Raw genomic sequence first — 23,017 nt, 5'->3', positions numbered from 1 at the left:
AGGTTTTCTGTGTAGCCCTGGCTTGGCTGTCTTCCACTCTGTAGCCCAGGCTGGCCTTGAACTCAGAGAATCTGCCTGCCTCTGCCTCCTGAGTGCTGGGATTAAAGGCGTGCACCACCACTGCCAGGCAGTAAATATATATCTTCTATTTAACTTCAGATGTAACTTTAATATTTATGTTGAGATTTCCTCAGGCTTTTGTGTTTGTTAATTTCCAAAAGCTTTTCAAGCTTATGAAGACACTGCCACAAATACACTTTTTTTTTTTTTTCCCAAGACAGGGTTTCTCTGTGTAGCTTTGCGCCTTTCCTCGAATTCATTCTTTAGCACAGGCTGGCTTTGAACTCACAGAGATCCACCTGCCTCTGCCTCCTGAGTGCTAGGATTAAAGGCATGCACCACCACCGCCTGGCCATAAATACATTTTTAGGAAATAGTGGGTTTTTTTCCCTCTTAAAAAATCATATAATGATATTCCTCTTTCTTCTCTTTATCATAGCTAACTTGTGTATTGTTGCTGTTTACCTCACAGAACTGCTTACTTGCCTGTGCTCTTTCCCTCTCAGGCCTTCAGCAGTGTGCCCCATGCCAATCCTTTCAGAGCTCTCTAGCAGATGTTAGTACTGTAGGTCAGGATTTCCATCCTGACCTTCACACAGGCTCCTTTGTGAAGGCGCCTGTACACTTACTATTGACAGAATGATTTGTGTGCGTAGTTCTGAACAGTTAGCTTATCACAGGAGCTCCCACTGTGGTCTTTAATTTGATTTGTCACTCCACAGTCATTGCTACAGCTATCTGTATGTGCAGTATTTGACTTCTGTCTTCATATGTTCAAGTAACTGTTGGTAAAACTCTCAAGGCAGGAGTCAGTGTGCAAGGCAAGTCTTTACTGTCGGTCATTCTTTGCATTGTTCTCTCTGCCCATCCGTCAGCTGCGTTACAAATGGGACAAGCCAAAGAGGGCTTATGGGTGGAGGGGGCAGTGTGAGAGCACAGCGGCCAGTAGGGGTTGGTGACACCTGCTGTGACTTTTCCTTCCTCCTCCTTGCTGCTTCTGGCACATCGCTGGGTGAAAATGAGTCGACAGGTCCAGTAGGGCAGACTGTTGGGGTTAGTCAGAACACTGGATGCTGTCTTTGTCTTTGCAGCGGGGTCAGTCTGAGTTGTTCTTCTGGCCCAGGCAGGAAAAGCACCTGTCCTTTTCTGCCTAAAACTCACAGCCTGCTGAATAGGTGGGGTCAAGGCTTGCCATCAGATGAGTGCTCTGATATGTTAGTTTGTCAGTTTCTGGTCATGTATTTCCTTGGATGAAAATCCATTAATTGTGGGCTTTCCTTGACTCTAAAATGGGCATGACTGTGCTTTGTACATTCTCAGACACTTTGTAAAGGTTGAGTAATGTTAGTTTCTGGTAGCTTTTTACATGGGAGACATTCTGCCTTTTATTCTGTCTTCTTTGTACTATTAAGTTTGGGCTGTATCTCCATTTACATCTCTTCACCCCTTTTACTCAGTAAAGCTGCATAGCGTTACTGTATCATTCATTAATACCTTTATTCTTCTTATTTAACAGTTCACAGGTTGAGTGGTACCTAAGGACAGACCCCAGCGAAGCAATAGACACTGCTTTAAGGTGTTGTTTTATTTATGTTGGTTTTCATTCCATTCCCTTGTATAATGTTCAGAAGAAAAGCACATTTCCTAGTGTATCCCCTGGAGGATGCCTCTCTTGCTTTGTACTTCTAGCTCTCAGCACTCTCCTGGAGACAGTTGACTGCTGGCCACAGCTGCACTAGTACTGTAGTTGTTAGTCCGCAGGAGGAGGAGTGAAGCACTGCCAGGATCTTGGATTGCAGAGGTGGACCTGGAGGCAGATGCCCAGGTCCCGGCACAGCTCCACCCCAGACAGGTGGTTTCGAAAGGTGACGGTAGAATTTAGAGCAGTGAATAACTTGCATTATATGATAACATCAGGTAGCCCAAGGACGGATGAAGGGAAACACATGATGGATGCCAGCTGTATTGGAGAGTATGAGCTTGGGACTTTCACTTTCTTCTGTTCCTGAAGTAGCCTAAGACTTAGCACATCGGCTTGTTTTCTGTGAGCGGATGTCTGTAGAGATATGGCACAGTCTTCAGCAGATGGGTGTGGAGATAGATTCTGACTCACCGCAGAAGGAGTGCACTTAGACCTTGAAATGGCAGCCTAGCAGAGAGGCGTGTCAGCCCAGAGATACACACTGGAAGGGAGCAGAGAAGGCTTGAAAGGCTCAGTAGTGGGGATCTGTAAAAGAAATGTTTTTGGAAACATAGAGACATTTGCGTGTCTGACTTAAGAGAAGGAAGAGGTAAGAGGCTTGCAGAAGTCTCCGAGGAAGGAGGTAGCTAGGTAGCAGGGCAGCCTATCCCAGAGCCTGGAAGACACGGGTGATAAAACTGCAGTGTTTATCTAAGCACACATGCCCTGCCACTCCTGTCTTCAAGGAGTCTGGGTGACTTCTTGCTTGTATAGTTGAAGATAAAGGGGTTAACTTAGATACACCCAGTAGTTACAAATTGTTCTTTAGTGAGTGAATTTATCAGTGAATTAACACGTGTTACTGTATCCGCTTTATTATAATGGGAGGGATGTCCCTTAGAGAACTGGTTTGAGTGGAGAGCTGGAGATGGCATGTAGTCCCCTAATAACAGTAGCTAGGAAGCTTGTTATGGTCAGTATCTGTCTGCACCACATGGGACAGGTGGAGGCTGTTGAGAGTCCCTGCTTCCTGCACTTTCCTGTAGGCCAGTGCTGCTTGGCAGTTTCTGAAGAGTCCTATCTAAGCAGCTCCTCTAGGGGTGGAACTTAGCTCAGAGGCCTCATTGCAGGGAGAGAGGGCTCTGCTATGGTACCTGTGGTACACCTGGCCCATGGCAAGGCTCTGGAATCCTGGCTTAACCGAAAGTGGAGCTACACTTAGGGACTGGCTCATGTCCCTTTCATGTTGCCTCAGAAAGTCACCCTAGTGTCTTAAAGCCTTAGTACTTAAAGTGCCACCTGAATTTTTAATTAATTTTTTTACATGTGTGTGTGTGTGTGTGTGTGTGTGTGTGTGTGTGTACGTACACATACACACAAGCTATGACACATGTATGAAGGTCAGAGCACAGCTTGTGGGAGTTAGTTCTCTCTTTCCACCGAGTGAGTTCTGGGGCTAGAACTGGGGTATTTAGGCTTAGCAGCAAGTTCCTTTGCAGATATTTCATCCCACTGGACCCCTAAATTTTTTTATTTTAATTTTATTAAACATGGACTCTGTGAGCCCTTATCTAGAGGTGACATCTCATTTTTTGTTTTTGTTTTGTTGTTGTTATTGTTTCTCAGGACAGGGTTTTTCTGTGTAGCTTTGGCTGTCCTGGAACTTATTCTGTAGACCAGGCTGGCCTCGAACTCATAGTGATCTGCCTGCCTCTGCCTCTAGAGTTCTGGGATTAAACTGGGATTAAAGGCGTGTGCTACCACAGCCTGGCTTGTTTTGATTTTTTTTAAAGATTGATTGATTGATTGATTGATTGATTTATTATGTATACATTGTTCTGTCTGCACATATCCCTGAGGCCAGAAGAGGGCGCCAGATCTCATTACAGATGGTTGTTAGCCACCATGTGGTTGCTGGGAATTGAACTCAGGACCTTTGGAAGAACAATCAGTGCTCTTAACCTCTGAGCCATCTCTCCAGCCCCCTTGACTTTTTAAGACAGGGTCTCAGGTAGCTCAGACTGGCCTCTTAAGCCCCTAGGTAGTCAGAGATGACCCTGAACTCCTGATCCTCTTTGCCTCTACCTCCTAAGTGCTGGGATTGCATGTGCGCCCACCATACCTTGTTTATGGGTGCTGGCGTAGACTGGAGGGCAACATTATACCAACTGAACTACATCTCCACCCCTCCTTTTATCCATTAGGTTAGATTGAACAATGGGAAGTTTATTCATTAACTTTTATTCAGTAGGTACCATGCCCTAGGCCAAACCTAGGAACAGTCTTCTGTTTGATGGGGTGGACAGGCTTCTAGTTAGACACCTGACTTGCTGGGAGTTGCTATATGATGGCCAGGTAGTAGAGGCAGGACTGTCTAAGTATATTGGGAATGTTGGGAAAGGCACACCCCAGGAGGGAAACCTGTGCAGATACACTCAGTGTGATTCAGTTTGTGTGTTGCCTAGCAGGGTTGTTTACTTATAAACCAAATGTTTAGCTTTTAGAAAAGCTTTTGGGATCACCAAGTAAATAGATGTCTCTTAAAGTGTCATTGCTCAGAATGAGTGACCCATTTGGGATCCTAGGCAGTAAGATACTGTATCCTTGTTATAATGCCTCTTTGTCTCAGCAGTCTTGAATTTCTTCTTCTGCTTTCTGCCTCCTACCTAAAAAGAACAAAACCAAAATAAACAAGAAAAGATAGCCAGCTGAAACAATGGTGTCAAACATTGCTTCAGGGTGTGGGAGACAACAGGTTAGGATTAAAGAGAACAGCGTGGAGACCCCAGGACTAACCCTGACCTTGGACAAGTCATGGATCCTCCATCTGTTTTCCCTGCAGACTAAATGGAAATAAACTTTAGTTTAAAGGTCCATTTTCTACCCACCTTTACCTTCTTTTCTCCCCACTGTCAACCCTCTTGAAAAGTTTCCCAATGCAAATTTTAATTAGTGAATGTACATTTTTCCTATAAGTCATTTACTCATTTAAATATCTTCCATTTAATCTTTTAAGTGTGCATGCATGCCTGTGTCTGTGTCTGTGTGTCTCTCTGTGTCTCCACATGGACCAGAAGAGAACATTGGATTCCTGGAAGAATAGTTAGAAGCAGTTGTGAGCTGCCCCACATGAGGGCTGAGAACCAAGCTTGGCTCTTCTGGAAGAGCAGCAAGTACTCTTAACTGCTGAACCATCTTAATACTTTTGTTTTTATGTTCCCCCTTTGTGTGTGGGGGGGGTTGGTCTGGTATTGAAATAAATGGAACCTCCTCTGATAATTGATTTCATGGTCACATATGAGTAGGTTTGCCTACCATATTGTTTAATGATCACCACATGTGAACATCTTTCACACATCAGTGTTTTTTGAATGTGCTGTTGGTCTTAGAGAGAATGTGAGTAAGACATAGTCATTAGCTTCCAAGAATTTCTTGTTAGAGTGACATTGACAAAGAGATAATTACAGTGTAGGGTTAAAAGATACCTATCAAGGTGTGGGTATCATAGGAGGGATCTGAGTTGACTGTGTATATAGACCTACATACTGATCAGCTTCTGATGGAGAGAGCAGTACTGGCAAGGGACTTAGGGCTGAATCAAGGTAATTCAGTTTTACCTGCAACAAAACACAGCTCCATAACTTGCATCTGATTCACTATCCTTGCCATTATGTATCTCATAAGTATGCTTTGTGTTCATTGCTGTTGGAGACTGCGTCTCACTGTATAGGCCAGAGTGATCTGGAACTCACCATCCTCCTGCCTCAGTTTCCCTAATGCTACCATTTCCAACTATAAGTGTGCCTTTTTGTTTGCTTTAGGCAGTGGGCTGACCTGTGAAAAGTCTGAGAAAAGCTTAGTCAGAGTAAGCATACATCTTTCTGCTATGATCACCTTACCCCTGTATAGGAGGTGGCAGGCTGCCTGTCTCTTATAGAGACTAAACATACTTGGAAGATGGACTTGCCTATGACCTTGAGCAAGTGGTCTAGCCTTCTTGGCTCAGCTACCTGATCTGTTGATGGGTGTTAGAGAAGTACTCCCCTTCTGAGGTTTGTGTGAGTACTGAATGAGAACATGTCTAGGGCTTGGCATGCAGTAGGAAGTACTGGACTAGCCCTTGTTGTTGTTACATATTCATAGCATGTTTCAGTACGGGGCACTTATGCAATACCAGGCAAGCCACATTGCAGTTATTTTCAGCTGGACTAGACTAGTTCCTTGGTCTGAAGATATTTCATGTATTCAGTTCAGCAAGCATTCATTGAGGGCCAGTATGCCAGACAGTGGGTTGGTCATCAGTGCCTCAGCATTGAAGAGATCCTTGACCTTGAGGAGTTTGCTATTTTATTTGTGCTGTCCTTTGTCTTCCCAAAGTACTTTTCAAGATCAGGACAAAAACTTCTATTGGAAAAATAGGAGGAATTCCAAAATATTGGGGGAGCTTGTTTGTTGTTTGTTTATATTTCATGTGCATTGGTGTTTTGCCTGCATGTATGTCTGTGTGAGGGTATTGGATTCCCTAGAACTAGAGTTACAGATAGTTGTGAGCTGCCCTGTAGGTGCTGAGAATAGAGCCTGGGTACTCCGGAAGAAAAGCCAGAAATCTTAACCACTGAGCCATCTCTCCAGCGCCCCCCCCCCAAAGATGACATATAAGATAGATTAAGGGGGGCTGGAGAGATGGCTCAGAGGTTAAGAGCCCTATCTGCTCTTCCAGAGGTCCTGAGTTCAATTCCCAGCAACCACATGGTGGCTCACAACTATCTATAATGAGATCTGGTGCCCTCTTGTGGCGTTTGGCAAACTTGCAGAAAGAACACTTTACATAATAAATAAAATAAATCTTTTAGAAAAAGATAGATTAAGGTAAATTGTCACTTCTCAAACCTTATTATTACAACTCTAGAAAGACTCTGTCTAAGTTGAATTTGGGACCCATTTCTTATTTATTAGTGCTGCAGTGAGAACAGCCAACTTGTTTTGTGAGGTTAACATGCTTAGTGGATGTGTTGTCTGCTTCATGAAGGTGAAATTTTTTTTTTATCTGTATCAGATCAGTGATAGCAAAGAAATAAACTTGGTAACTTTTGAATTTTCAGAGCAGGGTGTGGTAGTGTTACCTATGTTCCTAGTGTTCCAGAGATCGAAGCAGGAGGATTGTATGTTCTTCGCATGTCGGGCTACATACTACACAGTGAAGTTTATTTTTCCTTCTATACAGGGTCTTGCAGCAGTAGCTGGACTAATCTTGAATTCATTATCCTTGACCTTCCAGGTGTTAGGATCACAGGTGTGGACCTACATGAGCAGTCTTTTTTAAAAACTGTATATATGTTTGCATGTATGGGGGTTTGTGCACACGCCAGTGTAGGTGTACTTGGAACCCAGGTGAGGTGTTAGATCCTCTGGGGCTGGAGTTACAGGCTGATGTGCGTGTTGAGAACTGATCGGGTCTTCTGCAAGAGCTCTTATTGCCAAGCTGTCTCCAACCCCTATTCATGGTCTGAGTCTTCTTTGATGGGCTTTTCTTCTCGGGTCCTGCTCATTGTCCTGCGTTGTCATTCTCTCTGTATTTGGTAAGGTTTTAAGATCTGGCTGAGAACCATACTAAGATCCTCATCTAAATTCAGAATTACACTTAGGTCATTTATTCAGGGACAGAAGAAAGAAAGTACGACAGCTTTTTGGGTCAACCTAGGAGTAAGCTAGTTTATATACACTGGAGAATTTCTTCAGGGTTTTTAGAAGCAGTTCTTAAACTGAGATTAACTAAGTTATGCCAGTCTTTTTTTTTTTTTTTTTTTTTAAAGCCATAATCTCACTGTCTTAGTTGACTTTGAACTCACTGTGTAGACCAGGCTGGCCTCAAACTCACAGAGACCTTACTGCTTCTGCCACTCAAGTGCTGGGATTAAGGTGTACACCACCACACCTGCCTTAAATTGTGCTATCTTGTCAGGGCCATCAAGAGTCATCATTCCTGGCGTCCACTAAGTGCTTAGCAGAGGGTTCCATGAATGTCCCTGACAGTAAGTACTTGGTATGTTGTGGCTCTCCTGTCCCAGAGTCCTCATGCTGTAGTTTATACATGAGAAACCAGTTCTGACCAAGAGCCAATGTTTTTCCCAACTTTCTTTGATAGTAGCTAATAGTAAAATTTAAATTTACTCTCAGTTAAGCACCTCAACCCAAAATTCTGAAATTCATGATGCTTCAAAGTTTCAGTCTTTTTGAGGGTTGATATGTTGCCTACCACAAGTGGAAAATTCTGTACCTGACTTCATCTGTGAAGTCACAGTCAAAATAGAAGTACATGGCTAGGGTTGTGGCTCAGGTAGAACACTTGGCTAACCTATGTATGAGAACTTGGGTTTGCTCCCCAGCACTGTAACCACCCTCACCAAATGGAGGCACACTCATAATAGTCTCTAAAATTTCCTTCAGGCCATGTGTATTGGTATATGTAAAACACAAATGATTTTTTGTCTCATTCCAGAATCTGAAAATCTGAAATCTAAAACATTCCTGTTTCTAAATGTTTCCAGTATGGGACACTCAATCTGGTGTTTTGATTGGTAGTTTATTCCTATTTTAGGAGTTTCTACCCTTCTCTCTGGTAGATGAAGCTAGTGCACACAGATTACCCAGAAACACTCAGTAGCATAGAAAGAACATGGCAGATGCTGCTGGACACTGTTGTTTTCCCTTTAATGTCTCCAGTTTTGAAGTGAAGATGAATATAAGGAAAACAGTTTGCAGTGAAGGACATGGTCCTAATTCATATTTAAAAACTTGATAGTGTAAAAATAGATCTGTTCTTAGCTACATGGAATTTTTGTTTCCCTCAGTAACATTTATTTGACTATTTTAAGGAAATTATGGAAAATACTGACTTCCTTCCTAATGGTATTCCTCTGAGACTTGCTAACATTGCAACTGAGTTTACTCCAAATGAGTGGTATGTGACTTGGGGACTAGCTTCAGTAATAGGAAGTGACTTGAGCAAAGATTGCAAGGAAGTAGAGGTCAGAGATCAGCCTTGAGTAAATTCAGCCCAAGAGTAGAATGCCATAGTGATCGTCCCACATTCCACAGCTATGTTTTGGGCTTTGACGCTCTTCTGACTGAGAAAGTAAAAGAGGCCGTTGACTGGCAGCTGGGGTGATAGGGCTCTGTAGTAGAGGTGTGAGGGTGCTGCAATCATACAGTGAAACATCCACAAATGGACATTGGGTTCACAAGACTAGCAAAACATTCCTATACCCAGGCTGCTTTCCATGAGCCTATGGAGCAATGGATTTGGGGAAACAAATTTTGTTTTGGTTTGTTTGTTTGTTTTTTCAAGACAAGGTTTCTCTGTGTAGCTTTGGATCCTGTCCTGGAACTCACTTTGTAGACCAGGCTGGCCTCGAACTCACAGATCCCCATGGCTCTGCCTCCTGAGTGCTGGGATTAAAGGCGTGCGCCACTACCACCCTGCAATATTTTGAACTTTTAAGGGAAATGTATCATATGCACTTGCATAGAGCTAGAGTTTGTAAGAATGTGTGACATAATGTTAACTTTACCTGTTAGTCATTTGTTCTTTTTACAGTGTAGTCTCATCTGGCCTTGAACTTTTAACTGCCTCAGTCTCACAGGTTCTGGAATTAGAGGCATGTACCACCTCTCTTAGTTTGTTTTCTAATTCTAAACTAATGTTCTAGTAATTAATTACAGTTTCTTTGTATTTTCCTTCCTTCCTCGTTTCTTCTTCCTAGTGTGTGTGTGTGTGTGTGTGTGTGTGTGTGTGTGTGTGTGTGTGTTGGAAACTGAACCCTGGCTTTCATACATTCAATACATGTTCTGTTGCCAAGCTACACCTACAGCCTCTCAAAAATTTAAAGCTGTCTAGTTACTGGGATTTTAGGGAAGTAAAGCTATTGAAATAGAGCACATAACAGATTGCAAACAGACAAGAATAGGGGACAGCTATGTCTTCTAGAGAGTATGAAGGCTATGGTAGAGGTATTAAGAGCTGACTCCCAAAGGACCATAACAAGTCATTTTATGCATGAGTCCCTAGAGGGAAAAAACCCAGTATGGTGACTACATTTTATAGATTGCATCCCTCTCTTCCTTCCTCCCTCCTGTTTTTATTTGCTTCATAGGTGTAATTAATATGCAATAAGATTCACCAGTTTCAAGCATTCTTGGGTTATCTTCACAAACGTGCAGCCATGGGAGCATCATTTTAGACAAAGTCTCATCATCTTGAAAGTTCCCTGGGCTTCTTCACAGCCCGTGACTTCCCTCAGTGGTCAGGCAGTTGCTCATCTGCTTTCTGTCACTGAACTTGTTGCCTTGTCTAGACTTTCAGATGAACAGAATCATTTAGTATGGCATCTGTGAGGTTTGACTTGGTTCACACAGCGTGACCTTTTGAAATATTGGTGCTACATGGAAGGGTTTCCTTGGTTTATTGCTGAGTAGATAGACACCCACTGTTTATTCACCTGCTAATGAACTTTGGTTTGGTTGCTTTTCTCTCCTACTTTTGAGCTGTTATATTTAAATGTTTATGAATGTTCAAGAATCTATTTTTTAAAGTATTTTCCTTTCTTGTAAGCACCTAAAATAGATTGTGTTGTTTGATAATTGTAATAAACTGTCAAGTCATCCTCAGGAGTGTGAGAGTTACAGCTACTTTTTGCAGAACGTCTCTGTCCACATTTGATGCTAGTCATTTAGTAAGGTATGTCCTTGCATTTGTGAAATGGCTGATGGGGCATCTTTCCAGGTGCACTTTGGCCATTTATGGAATTCCTTTTGTTTTCAGTCAAGTCTTCTCAATTCTTATTGAGTTGTCTTATTACTCTTTGAAAGTTCTTTATATCATGGATGTGAATCTTTCATTAGATATATAGTTTACACTTTTTCTAGTATATGGTTAGTGTTTTCATTATTTTTTCTTTACTTAAAATTGGAGCTGGGTGGTGGTGGTGCAAACCTTTAATCGAAGCATTTGGGAGGCAGAAGCAGGAGATGAGACCAGCCTAGTCTACAGAGTAAGTTCCAAGACAGCCAGGGCTACACAGAGAAACCCCGCCCCCAAAATAGATAGATAGATAGATAGATAGATAGATAGATAGATAGATAGGTAGGTAGAGAAACCCCCGCCCCAAAAATAAATAGATAGATAGATAGACAGACAGATAGACAGATGGAAGCCCCACCTCCAAAATAAATGAATGAATGAGTGAATGAATGAATGGAGGTGGGGCTAGAGAGATGGCTCAGCAGTTAATAGCACTGGCTGCTTTTCCAGAGGACCTGGATTTGAATCTCAGCACCCACGTGGCACCTTACAACTGATAACTCCAGTTCTGGAGGACCTAATGCCCTCTTCTGGCTTCTGCAGGCAATAGATACTCACATGATACACAGACATACATGTGAATAAAACACTCATACACATAAAAAATCAATTTTTGGTTGGCTGTTTTTTGAGATAAAGTGTCACTCTGGGCCTCACACACTCAATCTTTTTTTTTTTTTGACCACATGCCTTGCCATAAACAATGCCTTTGGAGAATCAGTGTTTTAAATTTTTTGTTTTGTTTTGTTTTTTGAGACAGGGTTTCTCTGTAGCTTTGTGCCTTTCCTGGATCTCGCTCTTAGACTAGGCTGGCCTGGAACTCACAAAGATCCACCTGCCTCTGCCTCCCAAGTGCTGGGATTAAAGGTGTGCGCCACCACCGCCACCCAGCTAAATGTTTTTTTTTTTGTTTTTTTGTTTTTTTTGAGCTGAGTATCGAACCCAGGGCCTTGTGCTTGCTAGGCAAGCGCTTTACCACTGAGCTAAATCCCCAACCCAATGTTTTACCCCCACCCCCCCGCCCCCCATTCCCCCCCCCCCCCCCACACACACAAGGTTACAAAGATTTACAGGGTTTTGTGTGTTTTCTAGTTTAGGCTAGGAGTAGATTCCTATTATTGAGCTCTGAAATGTATTCTGAGCTAATTCTAGTGTTCAGTAGATGTCAGTATTCATTATTTATTTGCATGACTGTTCTAGCCCAATTAATGGAGACTTTCACCCATCAAATTGCTATGGCACCCTTTTTGAAAATATATAAACCACATATGTACATGTTAGTGTTTAGGTCTTGGCTCTCTTCTTTTGGGATGGAGATGAAGCATACATTGTATGTAAGTATTCTACTACTGAGCTACATCCTCAGCCCCTTTCAGTTCAGTTTTGTTGATTAGTAGATTTGTCATTTGATTATTGTAGCTTTTTTCTCGTCTTGTTTCTTGAGACAGGGTCTTGTGTATCTAAAGGTGGTCTTGAATTCTTGATCCTCATGCCTCAGCTTCCCGAGAGCTGGCTAGGATTGCAGGTGTGGACCATTCTGCCTGGCTGCAGCCTCTTCTAATTTCTCTGAATGTCCCTGAATTTTAAACCTATGAAATTTAAGTTTATAATTGACTCATACATCAATGAGATCATAAGATAGTCTTGTCCCGCCCTGTCCTTTGAGTTATTGGTGTTTTCTGTTCATAGCTAGTGCTCAGCATCAAAATTGGTATCCTCAAGCTTTTAAAGCAAACCAGGCAGGCTAGAGGTCAGTTAGGATTTGTGCCTGGCTAATCAAGGGAGAGAATACAATGATGCTTTTTATACTCACGAAACCAAAAGTAAAAGGTGATGGAATTTATAGTAATACCAAAACTTATTTTTCAAAGAAACATTAAGTATTTGGGCATAACAGAATTTTTGGTTTGGGGTTTTAGATTTTATTTGAAACTACTAGGTTTGGAATCTACCAAACTTAGCATTTTACTTTTTTTCTCCTTGTAAAATCTCTCACATTTGAGCATCCAGTTTTATTTTAAGATTCTGTTGAACAATTCTTCTAACTTAAAGTTTATCAGAGATAAGCTATTGAAAGACTTGACAGTGAATAAAATGATTGGGCCATGTACTTAACAAATATGTTTAATAGTATTAAAAGTTTATACTATGTACTAAAGAAATTAAAACATTCTTTTAATCTCTTTCTATTATAGCACATTCTCAGTTTAATATTGAACCTACATGGTTAACTTAAACGAGGCCCATGTTTTTCTTTTTCTTTTCTTTTTTCTTTTTCCTTTTTTTTTTCTTTCTTTCAGACAGTGTTTCTCTGTGTAGCTTTACACCTTTCTTGGAACTCAGAGATCCGCCTGCCTCCACCTCCCAACCGCTGGGATTAAAGGCATGCACCACCACTGTCCGACTAAGGCCCATGTTTTTCTAACTGCTTGCTTGGGGTCATTAATTTCACTTAAAGCAGTTTTTACGTTTTAAATGTCTGGTTGTGCGCAAATGCAAATCTCTACCGTTGGTAGAATTTTGTTGGCTTATTCTATTCTCTGCTTCTGTTCTTCAGGGCTTTCTTGTGAACTTTAAAGAGTACAGTCTTGTAACTTTTAAATGTGTGATTAGTGAGTTCTGAAGGAAATGAATGTACTTATTGGGTATATAGTTTTGTTTGTTCCCATCCTGCTAATTTGGGCCACGAGTACATTTGCACATCAAAATTAAGCTTCACCTCCTTGACTATTAAAACTAAATTTTTAGTTTTTGATTGTAGGTTGATTGCTGAGTAGTTATTATTCCACGCTGGCAAGAAACTTACTGGAATCTTGAGTAGATAAAAAGGAATATATATATATAGTAATAGATAAAATAAATACTCTACTGTAGCGGTCAGCAGGCCCATGCCTCATTCCATTTCTAAATTCAACTTGTAGTTAATTTGTGAGGTGCCCTTGATCTTAAACAAAAAAAAAAAATCAAAACAATATTCCTCCTAAGTTGTGACAATAACTACTTTTGCAGTCTGTTTCTACACAAAGGGAAATAGCTCCAAAATAGACCTCACTCTGATACTTTTTACTGCAGTGCAATAGTGTTGGGAAATGAAGAGACATGAAGATAGTCGCTATTAGACAGCTGGTTGAGGATACGGAACTCCAGTCTTCTAAAAGGGAGAGGAAAGGGCCAGTTTGTGAAATATAGTACTACTCCTCTTTTTTTTTTTTTTTTTTTGAGCTGAGGATCGAACCCAGGGCCTTGCGCTTGCTAGGCGAGTGCTCTACCACTGAGCTAAATCCCCAACCCAGTACTACTACTCTTTGGTTTGACTAACGTTTTGTTTGTTTGTTTCTTTACTTATTTAGTTTTTGAGACAGAATTTCTCTGCGTGTCCTCTGGCTGTCCTGGAACTTGCTCTGTAGACCAGCCTGGCCTGGAACTCACAGAGATCCGCCTGCCTCTGCCTCCAAAGTGCTGGGATTAAAGATGTGTGCCACCACACCCAGTTTTGACTAACATGTTAATGGAAGTATGATGCACATTTGGTGTACATTTTAAATATATGACTTTTGAATTTTATATGTGAAAATATTTATAAAACCTCTTGAGTAAAATTTTATTTTTAAAGATTTATTTATTTTTATGTGGATAGATGTTTTATTTATGGATTTTTTTTGCTTGCATGTATGTCTTTGTTACACATGCATGCAGAGCCTGCAGAGGCCAGAAGAAGGTGTCTGATCCCCCTGGAACTGGAGTTATAATTGTGCGTCACTATGTGGGTGCTGGGATTATGAACCTAGGTCCTCTGAAAAGGCATCCAGTGCTCTTAACCACTGAGCCATCTCCAGCTTCTCAAATAAAAATTTATAGACTATCCAACTTTGCCATAATTTTTCATTGGGAAATACTTTAGTCCATTTACCACTTTTATCAGTGGTTTAAGTGTTGACTTGGGAAGTATGTGGAGATATAAATATATATATATATTCCTTTTGAGTCCTCGTGCTGAAAGTGAATATTCCACAAAGAAGATACTGCTTAACTTAGTGACTGTGATGGATGCTATCATTATCAAATAGGCATAATTATGTATTTCTGAAGCAGGAAGTACTATTGCATAAAACCAACCAAAGAAATTCTGTGTAGGATGTGGGAAGGAATATTGACTTTATAAAAATAGATATATCAAAATACAATTAACGAGTGACAAATGAAGGACATTGAAAATGTGTAGTTTTGAGGTGGCACATGTGAACACCCATGAAACTACTGCCACAATGAAGTTAAGGAATAAGCTTTCTCTCCAGTTTCTTTGTGATCTTTTAGCAACAAGTCTTGGCCTTCTCTCATTCTAGGTTACTTAGTATATTCTAAATTTTTAAATTAACATAGTAATTATTTTGTGAGTCATCTGTCAAATTGTTTTGGTCACTGGTTCTCTTACTGCTGCCCAGTATTCTGATGTGGGATAGTTATCACACAGTTGTCAGCCATTCGCCCATGGGCTGAAGCTGTTGCCTGTAAAGAAGTCACTCTATCTTGTAGAGATCCCTAGTAATGGCATGTCAGCAAGTAGACATACACTTAAGCTTTTCAAAAGCTACAACTCGTTTTCTAGAGTGGCTGCACTGTTTGTGTTTATTTGCACATTTACCCCTCAGACAGATGTTAAAGTGCCAACACCTAGTCTGGCAGATTTGTAAACTCAAGTCATCATCCTACTGTGTATGCAGTTTGCTTTGCCTTGTTTTACTAGTGTGTGTAGTTTCTCTATTGCCTGGGGATCTTTGATGTCTGTTTTGGGGACAAAGTCTCATATAGTCCAACTCTGGACAGTCTTGCCTGTGCCCCAAGTGAGTACTGGGACGACAGGTGTGCCACCACTCCCCAGCCTGGCTAGCAAAACACAAGCGTCTTTTCATGTGGTTATTCCTATGTGCCGTTCATGCTGTCTTTACCTAAATAGTGTTCAAATCTTCTCTGCATCTTAAAGTTGAATTTTCTTAGTTGAAAGCTTTATTTATTTATTTAGTGTAAATCTTAGTTCTTGGTCAAATGAATGTTTTTCAAATACAGTTTCTAGTCTGTGGTTTGGATTTCTACTATAGTTTTTAGAAGAGTGAAGTTGGTTTTTTTAATTTAATCACATTTGACTTTTTTATTTCAGTTTATGGTTGTGCATGCATGTGTGCATGCATTAAAACTTCAAAACTCAGGGTCACTAACATTTCCTCCTATGTTGATTTCTAGTTTTAGAATTTTAGCTCATTAAGTTTTAGTGTTCAAGTTGATGTTTATAATGTTAAATTCTGTGAATTTTCTTGTCTATATGCTATCCATTTTTATCATTATGGTTTATTGAAAAGATTATTTCTCCCTATTGAATTGCTACAACATCTTTGTCAAAAATCATTTGACCATGTGAGATGGGATTTCTGTTTTCTGAAGTCTGAGTTTTGTCTTTCTGTCAGTATGACGGCTGTCGTGATGACTGTCTGTAAGTAGCAAGGTCAGACAATCAAGTCATCCACCCTTTTTGTCTTTGTTCCAAGTTCTTCTTCCTGCTTTTTAAAGGCCTTTACTTTTCCACATGCTAGTGTCGTCTTTTAAATGTCTGCCCCCAAAAAGCTTAAGATTTTTAACATTTTTAAAAATTTTATTTATTATGTATGTGTATGTATGGTGGAGGAGTGCATGTGGTTGGTATATGGAGGTCAGAAAAAACTTTGTGGACAGGTCATCAGGCCTGCACCAGGCACCCTTAACTCCTGAGCATCTCCTTGGCCCTTTAAACATCTTAAGTCAGTACTGCATTTCTAGGTAAACATTTGATCATGTTGTGTTTACATATTAATGGATTGGTTCTGCTGATATTTTGATGAAAAGTTTTGCATATATGATTGCACAGATATGGTAATGATCTCAGTTTTTCTTAATGTCTTTGTTTAGAGATCACTGATTCATGAAATGAGGATTTTATTTTCTTCTATTTTCTAATAGAGTACATGTAGTTTTTTGGTTTTGTTTTTTCTTAAATATTTGAGAGGAGGGGCTGGAGAGACAGGTTAACAGTTAAGAATACTTGTTGCTCTTGCAGAGGACCTGTAACTCCAGTTCCAGGGAATCTGATGCCCTCTTCTGATCTCCAAGGGCACCAGATATGCGCGCGCACACACAAAACACTTAAACACATAAAATAAAAAAATTAAATCTTGAAAAAAATATATTTGGGAAAATTCATGAGTCAATGTAGGCCTAGAGGTGTTTTGTTTGTTTGTTTGTTTTGTTTTTGTGAGAAGGCTTTTAACTACAAAATAAATGTCTTTGGTATATATGGGGCTATTCAAATTAACCTCAATGCCTTTGGCATTTTGAGTCTTTTGAGGAATTTGTCTGTATTCAAATCTGAGTTGCTGACTGTATTAACAGAAGCATTAACACTGTTGACTGAGCAGCCTTGTCATGATTATGGAGAGTACATGATCCTGGCTTTCCTTTCTTAGGTTCATAATGCACTACATCATCTCTTTTTTTCACTGTCTAGTCTACTAGAAGTTTGTCAGTTTTACACTCTTTTCAAACAAACAAAAAACCATCTGTAATATTTGCTTTGTCTGTTTTCTGCTGTTCTCTTGATTTTCTTTTGTGGTACTGAACAGAGTCTCAGTTATGTTGGGTACATGCTGTACAACTGGCATGCACCTCAGCCCAATATTTTTATTTTTTATTTCTTCTACTTCAAGTGTAAGCTATTCTTCATTTCTAGTTCTTCAGTCTTTTTGGGGGGGAGGGGTTATGGGGAAATTATGCAAGATATAAATAATTATATTTAGAATGTAGTTTTATACATTATATAGTGTTTATGCAGCACAGATATTATAGCTATAGGACAAATGCCGTACTATTTATTATTAGATATTATATAACACACAATAAAAAAATATCTCTTTAAAGGCTGAATTGACACAAGTGGAACATTTAACTGACACTTTTTGGTTTTTGTTTTCTGAGACAGGGTCTCTCTATGTAGTCTTGACTGTCCTGGAGCTCACTATATAGTTCAGGCTGACCTCAAACTCACAGAGATCCTCCTGCCTCTGCCTCCCCAAATGGTGTGATTAAAGGTATGTGCCATCATGCCCAGCTTTAACTGACATGTTTTAGGCAACTGTAACACACTGTTACAGATATGTCAAAAGCTTATTATTTTCGTCACAATTAATTTGTGGTAGCAACAGGACACCACTCACCTTTGTAACCAGCATTGGTTACAAGTATCCCACTGGGCATATTTAAATGAATCTATTGTACCTTGATATGTCTTATAAAAATAAATCTCCTATCTAATGTTAGATTTTTTTTAAACGTTTACATAAGTGCCTTTTCTCTTTTTTTCTTCCCCTTCCATCCATCTCCTATACCCCCTTTCTGCTGCACAGGGTGACCTTGAATTTGTAATTCTTCTCACCCTCCATAGTTGGGAATTCAGGTGTATACTATCACACCTGGTATAATCTTATTTGGAATAATTTCAAACTGAAAAAAGACCTGTAAAAGTCAAAATGCAGTGTGGGGAAGAACGTGCTTTACAAGGAGATTGACAGTTGCTCTGTCATTTGCTGTTTATTTCTCCTACCACACTTGCATGCAGTACTAAAGCATTTTACGGGCATGGAGTTGGTAAGCTGCTTGCCTTGCAAGTCATTCATTCCCCAGAACTCATGTATAAATGCCAGGCATAGTGGCACAGGCTGGTAATCCAGCACCAGGAATGCAGATCCTGGGGTTCACTATCCTGCCACCTGGCCTATTTGGTGGGTTCCAGGCCAGTGAAAGGACCTGTCTCAAAAACCCAACGTGGATGAGGAATGGCATCTAAGGCTATCCTCTGGCCTGCATGAACATGCATACATGCTCATACAAAAAGAATTTTCATCCATGGAAGAACGGTTGAGTGTGGAGTTCTTCGGGCACATAGTATTTAAAATGCAAAATTTAAAGTAAATTTTGTAAAAGATTAGAAAACAGTGCACAAAACTTTTGTGTGTTGTGTTTTTGTTGTTGCAGCTCACTAGTAAAGAGCATGTGTAACAAGAGGAGGGGTTTGATCCCAACCACCGTCCTCATTCACCACTCCCCCACAACTAAATAGTGAGCAGAGCCTTTGACACACACTTGTAATCCCAGCGCTTGAGAAGTTGAGGCTGGAGGTTCATAATTTCAAGTGCTGCTTGGACTGCAGAGTGTACTCAATCAAGGTCAGCCTGATTTACGAGATTAGAGGGTTTTTGTTTTTTTTTTTAAAACAAACAAACAAAAAACAAAAACAAGAAGACGGACAAACAGAGCAAAGGCCTGTGTTGTAGTTCAATAAGCAAAACCGAGCTGCCTGGGTTCCAGTCATTCTTGTTCCCAGAGACCCACTTCCTTGATAAGAAGGAGCCACAGTGCCTTGGCTTGGCTGCAGGCTGTGCTTATGGGGATTTGCTTTCTGCTCCTGGCCTTTTGCAGGATCTTTAGTGCCTTCTTTTCATAGTCTTGCTCTAAAAGGCATTTTTGTGTGTGTGTTTTGTTTTTGAGACATGGTCTGTAGGCCTGGGTGATCTGGAAGTCACCTTGTAGAGCAAGCTGGCCTCAAATTTGCCGGTCTTCCTATCTCTTCCTCTGCCAGGATTAGAGTATCTGCCACTATGTCCCAAGACAGTGTGTTTGTTGAGGGTGTTATTTGTACCAGAGGGAGGGTCCTTGCCCAGGTCTAGGTCACATTGTCTCCACTCTGGTTTCCCACCTTTTGTCTTCTTTAGTACTTGTGTTGCCCTCCTCTACAGCTTCTGGTCCTCTTGCCATTGTGGTGGTTTCCAGAGGCTCTCTTCGTATAGCAAATGTAAGCAAATTGGAAAGCTAAACTTTTTATTTCCTTAAAAGACAATGTTTATTCATGTTTTAAGATTTGAAGGTTCTGGAAGGCCTATGGTGTCATGTTCAGGGTAGCGTTACAGCCAGGTGATGGATATCAGCCAAGGCTCTATGCTGTCTGAGGGGCTCCTGCACATCATTCTTGCTTGCAGGCCTTGCTTCACAGTGTTCTACAGAGTCCGATTCGTTACTAAGGAAATCAGAATATGCTAGCAGCTGTCATTGGCATTCCAGCAGAGAAACTGACAGTCAGGGAGTTGTGTGCCCTGCATTATCCCCAGGGCCAGTTAGTGCTCTTTGCAGGTAACAAGGATGCCTGTGTAGATGAGCAGCATCCAGGCTCTCTGCCTCCTTTTTAGGCTTATTTACTTAGGTGTGTTGCTACACTGAAGTGTTCTACAACAGCAAAACAAGGTCCAGTGCTTTAGTAAACATGTCAGAAATAGTTTCCCCTAATAGCCGATGCCCTTCAAACTGAAATGTCTTTAGATTAAAAACAGAACTGAAACCCGGTGAGTCCCTCTGACCAATGTTCCTAGGGCCTACCCTTTCTTTTTTTTTCTTTTTTTTTTCTTTATTATTATGTGTTTTAAATTTTATACATCAGCCATGGGTTCCCCTGTCCTCCCCCCTCCCGCCCCCACACCCACCTTCTCCCCAGCCCCTCCCATCCATTCCCATGTCCTCCAGGATCAAGGCACCCCTGGGGATTCATTTAAACCTGGTGGATTCAGTATAGGCAGGTCCTATCACCTCCTTCCAGACTGAGCAAAGTGTCCCTGTGTAAGCCCAAGGTTCCAAACAGCCAGCTCATGCACTAAGGACAGATCCTGGTCCCACAGACTGGGTACCTCCCAAACAGTTCAGGCTATTCAATTGTCTCACTTATCCAGTGGGCCTGATCCAGCTGGGGGCTCCACAGCCTTTGGTTCATAATTCATGTGCTTCTATTCGTTTGGCTATTTGTCCCTGTGCTTTTTGCAATCTTGGATTCAACAATTCACGCTCTTGCAGACCCTCCTCTTTCTCGACAGTTGAATACCTGGAGCTCCACCTGGGGCCTGGCTGAGGATCTCTGCATCCCTAACTGTCGTGCTGGAACTCTCGTCCAATAACTGATGGAAGGGTCTACCCTTTCTGTAGAGAGACAGCTCTGTGTCAGATCAAAGACAACTGTCCAGGTGGAGCCTCATGGGACTCAGTGAACAGGTCACATAGACAGTTCTCTGGAAACAAGCCTTCAAGGCTTGCCAGCCCTACTGCCTCCCAAGTGACTGCCAGGCTGGTTTTCACTGTGGAGGTGACTGTGGTCAGAGTTGCCATAAAGCCAGAGAGAAGAGAATGGGAGCAGAGCCGTGTAAACACCACAGATTTCACTGGGTGTTTTTGGTCTCCTAACATGTGAGCCAGCACTCTAAACTGTTTGTCCATTTTTGTGGAAGAAAGGATTTTCAAAGCCCTTAGTTTTGCCATTTTCATAAATGGCATAAACCTTTTGAAAGTCATGATACTATCTCAGGTAGTCTGTTAAGAAAAAGCTGTCCTGAGATTTTCATAGGATTTGTTTTAAATTCATGGACCCTTTTGGAAAGATTTGACATATTTACATTTTTCAGCCCATGAATATGGTATTTTTGCCCATTTAGACTTTTAAGTATTTTCCATCTGAAAATATTTTTAATTGTTTGATGATTTCACACATGTAGATAGTGCATTTGGAGTTCTCAGCCCTACGGCTCTCTTTGACCTCCTCCAACCTGCACTAAACCCTTTCTTCCCAACAAACTGCCCACCTTCCTCCCCGTATCCCCGCAGCCACATCGTGTCATGTTGCTTTTTGAGCCACTGAGTGTAATTGGGGCTGCTTTCAAGAGGGGTGGTGGGATATTACCCAAGCAGGGGCAGCCTACCCGCAGCTGCACCACTAACTATCTAGGCTTTGGTTTCTTTTGTCATCTTTTGGTCGATCTTAGTAGACATGTACTATACAGTACCTAAGTATTTCATTTTATTTGGATAACTTCCCACACATTCATGTTAATATATAGAAGTGTGATTCAGTTTGGGGTTTGAGTTTGTATTTGTAACTTTGCTAAATATACTTATTCTAAGTAATTCTTTTCCTTTTTCTTTCCTTCTCCTTGGCATTATATACACAATTATCTAGTCTTCAAATGGAGATAAAATTATCTAGTCTTCAAATTTGAAAAAAAAAATTGTTTTAATCCTGTTGCCAGGCATTCTGGTTGAATGAAAGTGGCTAGAGCCTTGGCTGTCCCAAGCCCCAAGGAGTACACTTGGGTTTTGCGCAGTGAGTAGGGTGCTGCCTGCGACTGAGGTTGGGCGGTCCCACCCTCCCTGCCTTGTAGACAGTTCTGCTGTGAATGAGCACAGGCTGTGTGAGCTGTTTGAGTTCTTTTGACCATTGATAATTACATATTATGATGGTTGAGTTTTAAGTTTTGTGTCAGCTTGTGTATCTTGAACAAAAAGCTTGGTTATAGTGTGGAATCTTTTCGCATTGCTCTTAATGCTGATTCATCTCTTCAGCCCCCATACCTGCTTTTCTGTATGTAGCAATCCATGTCTCTCAAACATGAGTTCATGCTGATAGCACCAAATCGAATGCCTTTGCCACAGGAATAACTCGCCCCTCCCACCTCCTGCTGCTGTGTAAACTCTCTAAGTCTAGCGTTCCGATGCGGTGGCATCAGAATCGCTAACTGCTGTGGAAACAGCCTTTCTGTCTGGCTGCCATACAGTTCAGGTTTAGTTTCTTTTGACTTCCATCTTTTAGATTCTATTCATTTCCAGGTTCATTTGTGCCCCCATCCTCTACCATCCTATTTCATGGAGGTTGATTCGTTCATTTGTAAATATAGTAGATGGTTATGAATAAATGTGCTATAAGGAATTTCACGCAGATTTTACATGTGGACAGCTTTCAGATGATTTTGGTATATATTAAAGTCATCATTGCCATATTGTAAAAACAGCTGTACAGCTTTTGCACATTTTGTCTTTGCCTTGTTTATTGTGCACTGTGTCTTGCAATGGATAAGATCTTTTTCTGTCTTCCCTATCCACTTACTCACCAAGTTCCCCTAACTGCCCACCCCGAGGCCTGGTGTCACTGTAGGAGAGGATGGTGCAGAGTTCCAGCGGATCAGTTTAGGAGAAATAAATGCCCGGATGCTTGTGATCTTCTGCAGCCAGTTGAATCTGACTACTCTGCCTTCCTTACAACAGCAGGGTAGATCCTTCCAAGGCAGCTTGCACAGCTGGGTTATTGAAGCTGTCTTGCTGCTAGTGTACATCACAGTTACATAGCAAAACATCTTAAAGTTGCTAAAGTTCTGAGGAGTTAGTTGTATTTTCCTCATAATCATTACTCTGGAACAAGCAAGGTTTCATTGGTTTGTTTTGGATGCCAGCATTGCCCCTAGGGTCCTCACACACGTTAAGCAAATCCTCTACCATTGGTCTACACCCCCTAGTAAGTAATATATTAA

General features: G+C 41.1%; 1 protein-coding gene across 1 annotated transcript in view; it reads left to right on the top strand.

Moving 5' to 3' along the window:
* Positions 1 to 23,017, top strand: part of Tmem131 (transmembrane protein 131) — a 166,096-nt gene that overhangs the window by 18,906 nt on the left and 124,173 nt on the right.

This window comes from Onychomys torridus, chromosome 18 (assembly GCF_903995425.1).
Source record: "Onychomys torridus chromosome 18, mOncTor1.1, whole genome shotgun sequence".
NCBI lineage: Eukaryota > Metazoa > Chordata > Mammalia > Rodentia > Cricetidae > Onychomys > Onychomys torridus.
This window is presented reverse-complemented; position numbering and strand designations above follow the sequence as displayed.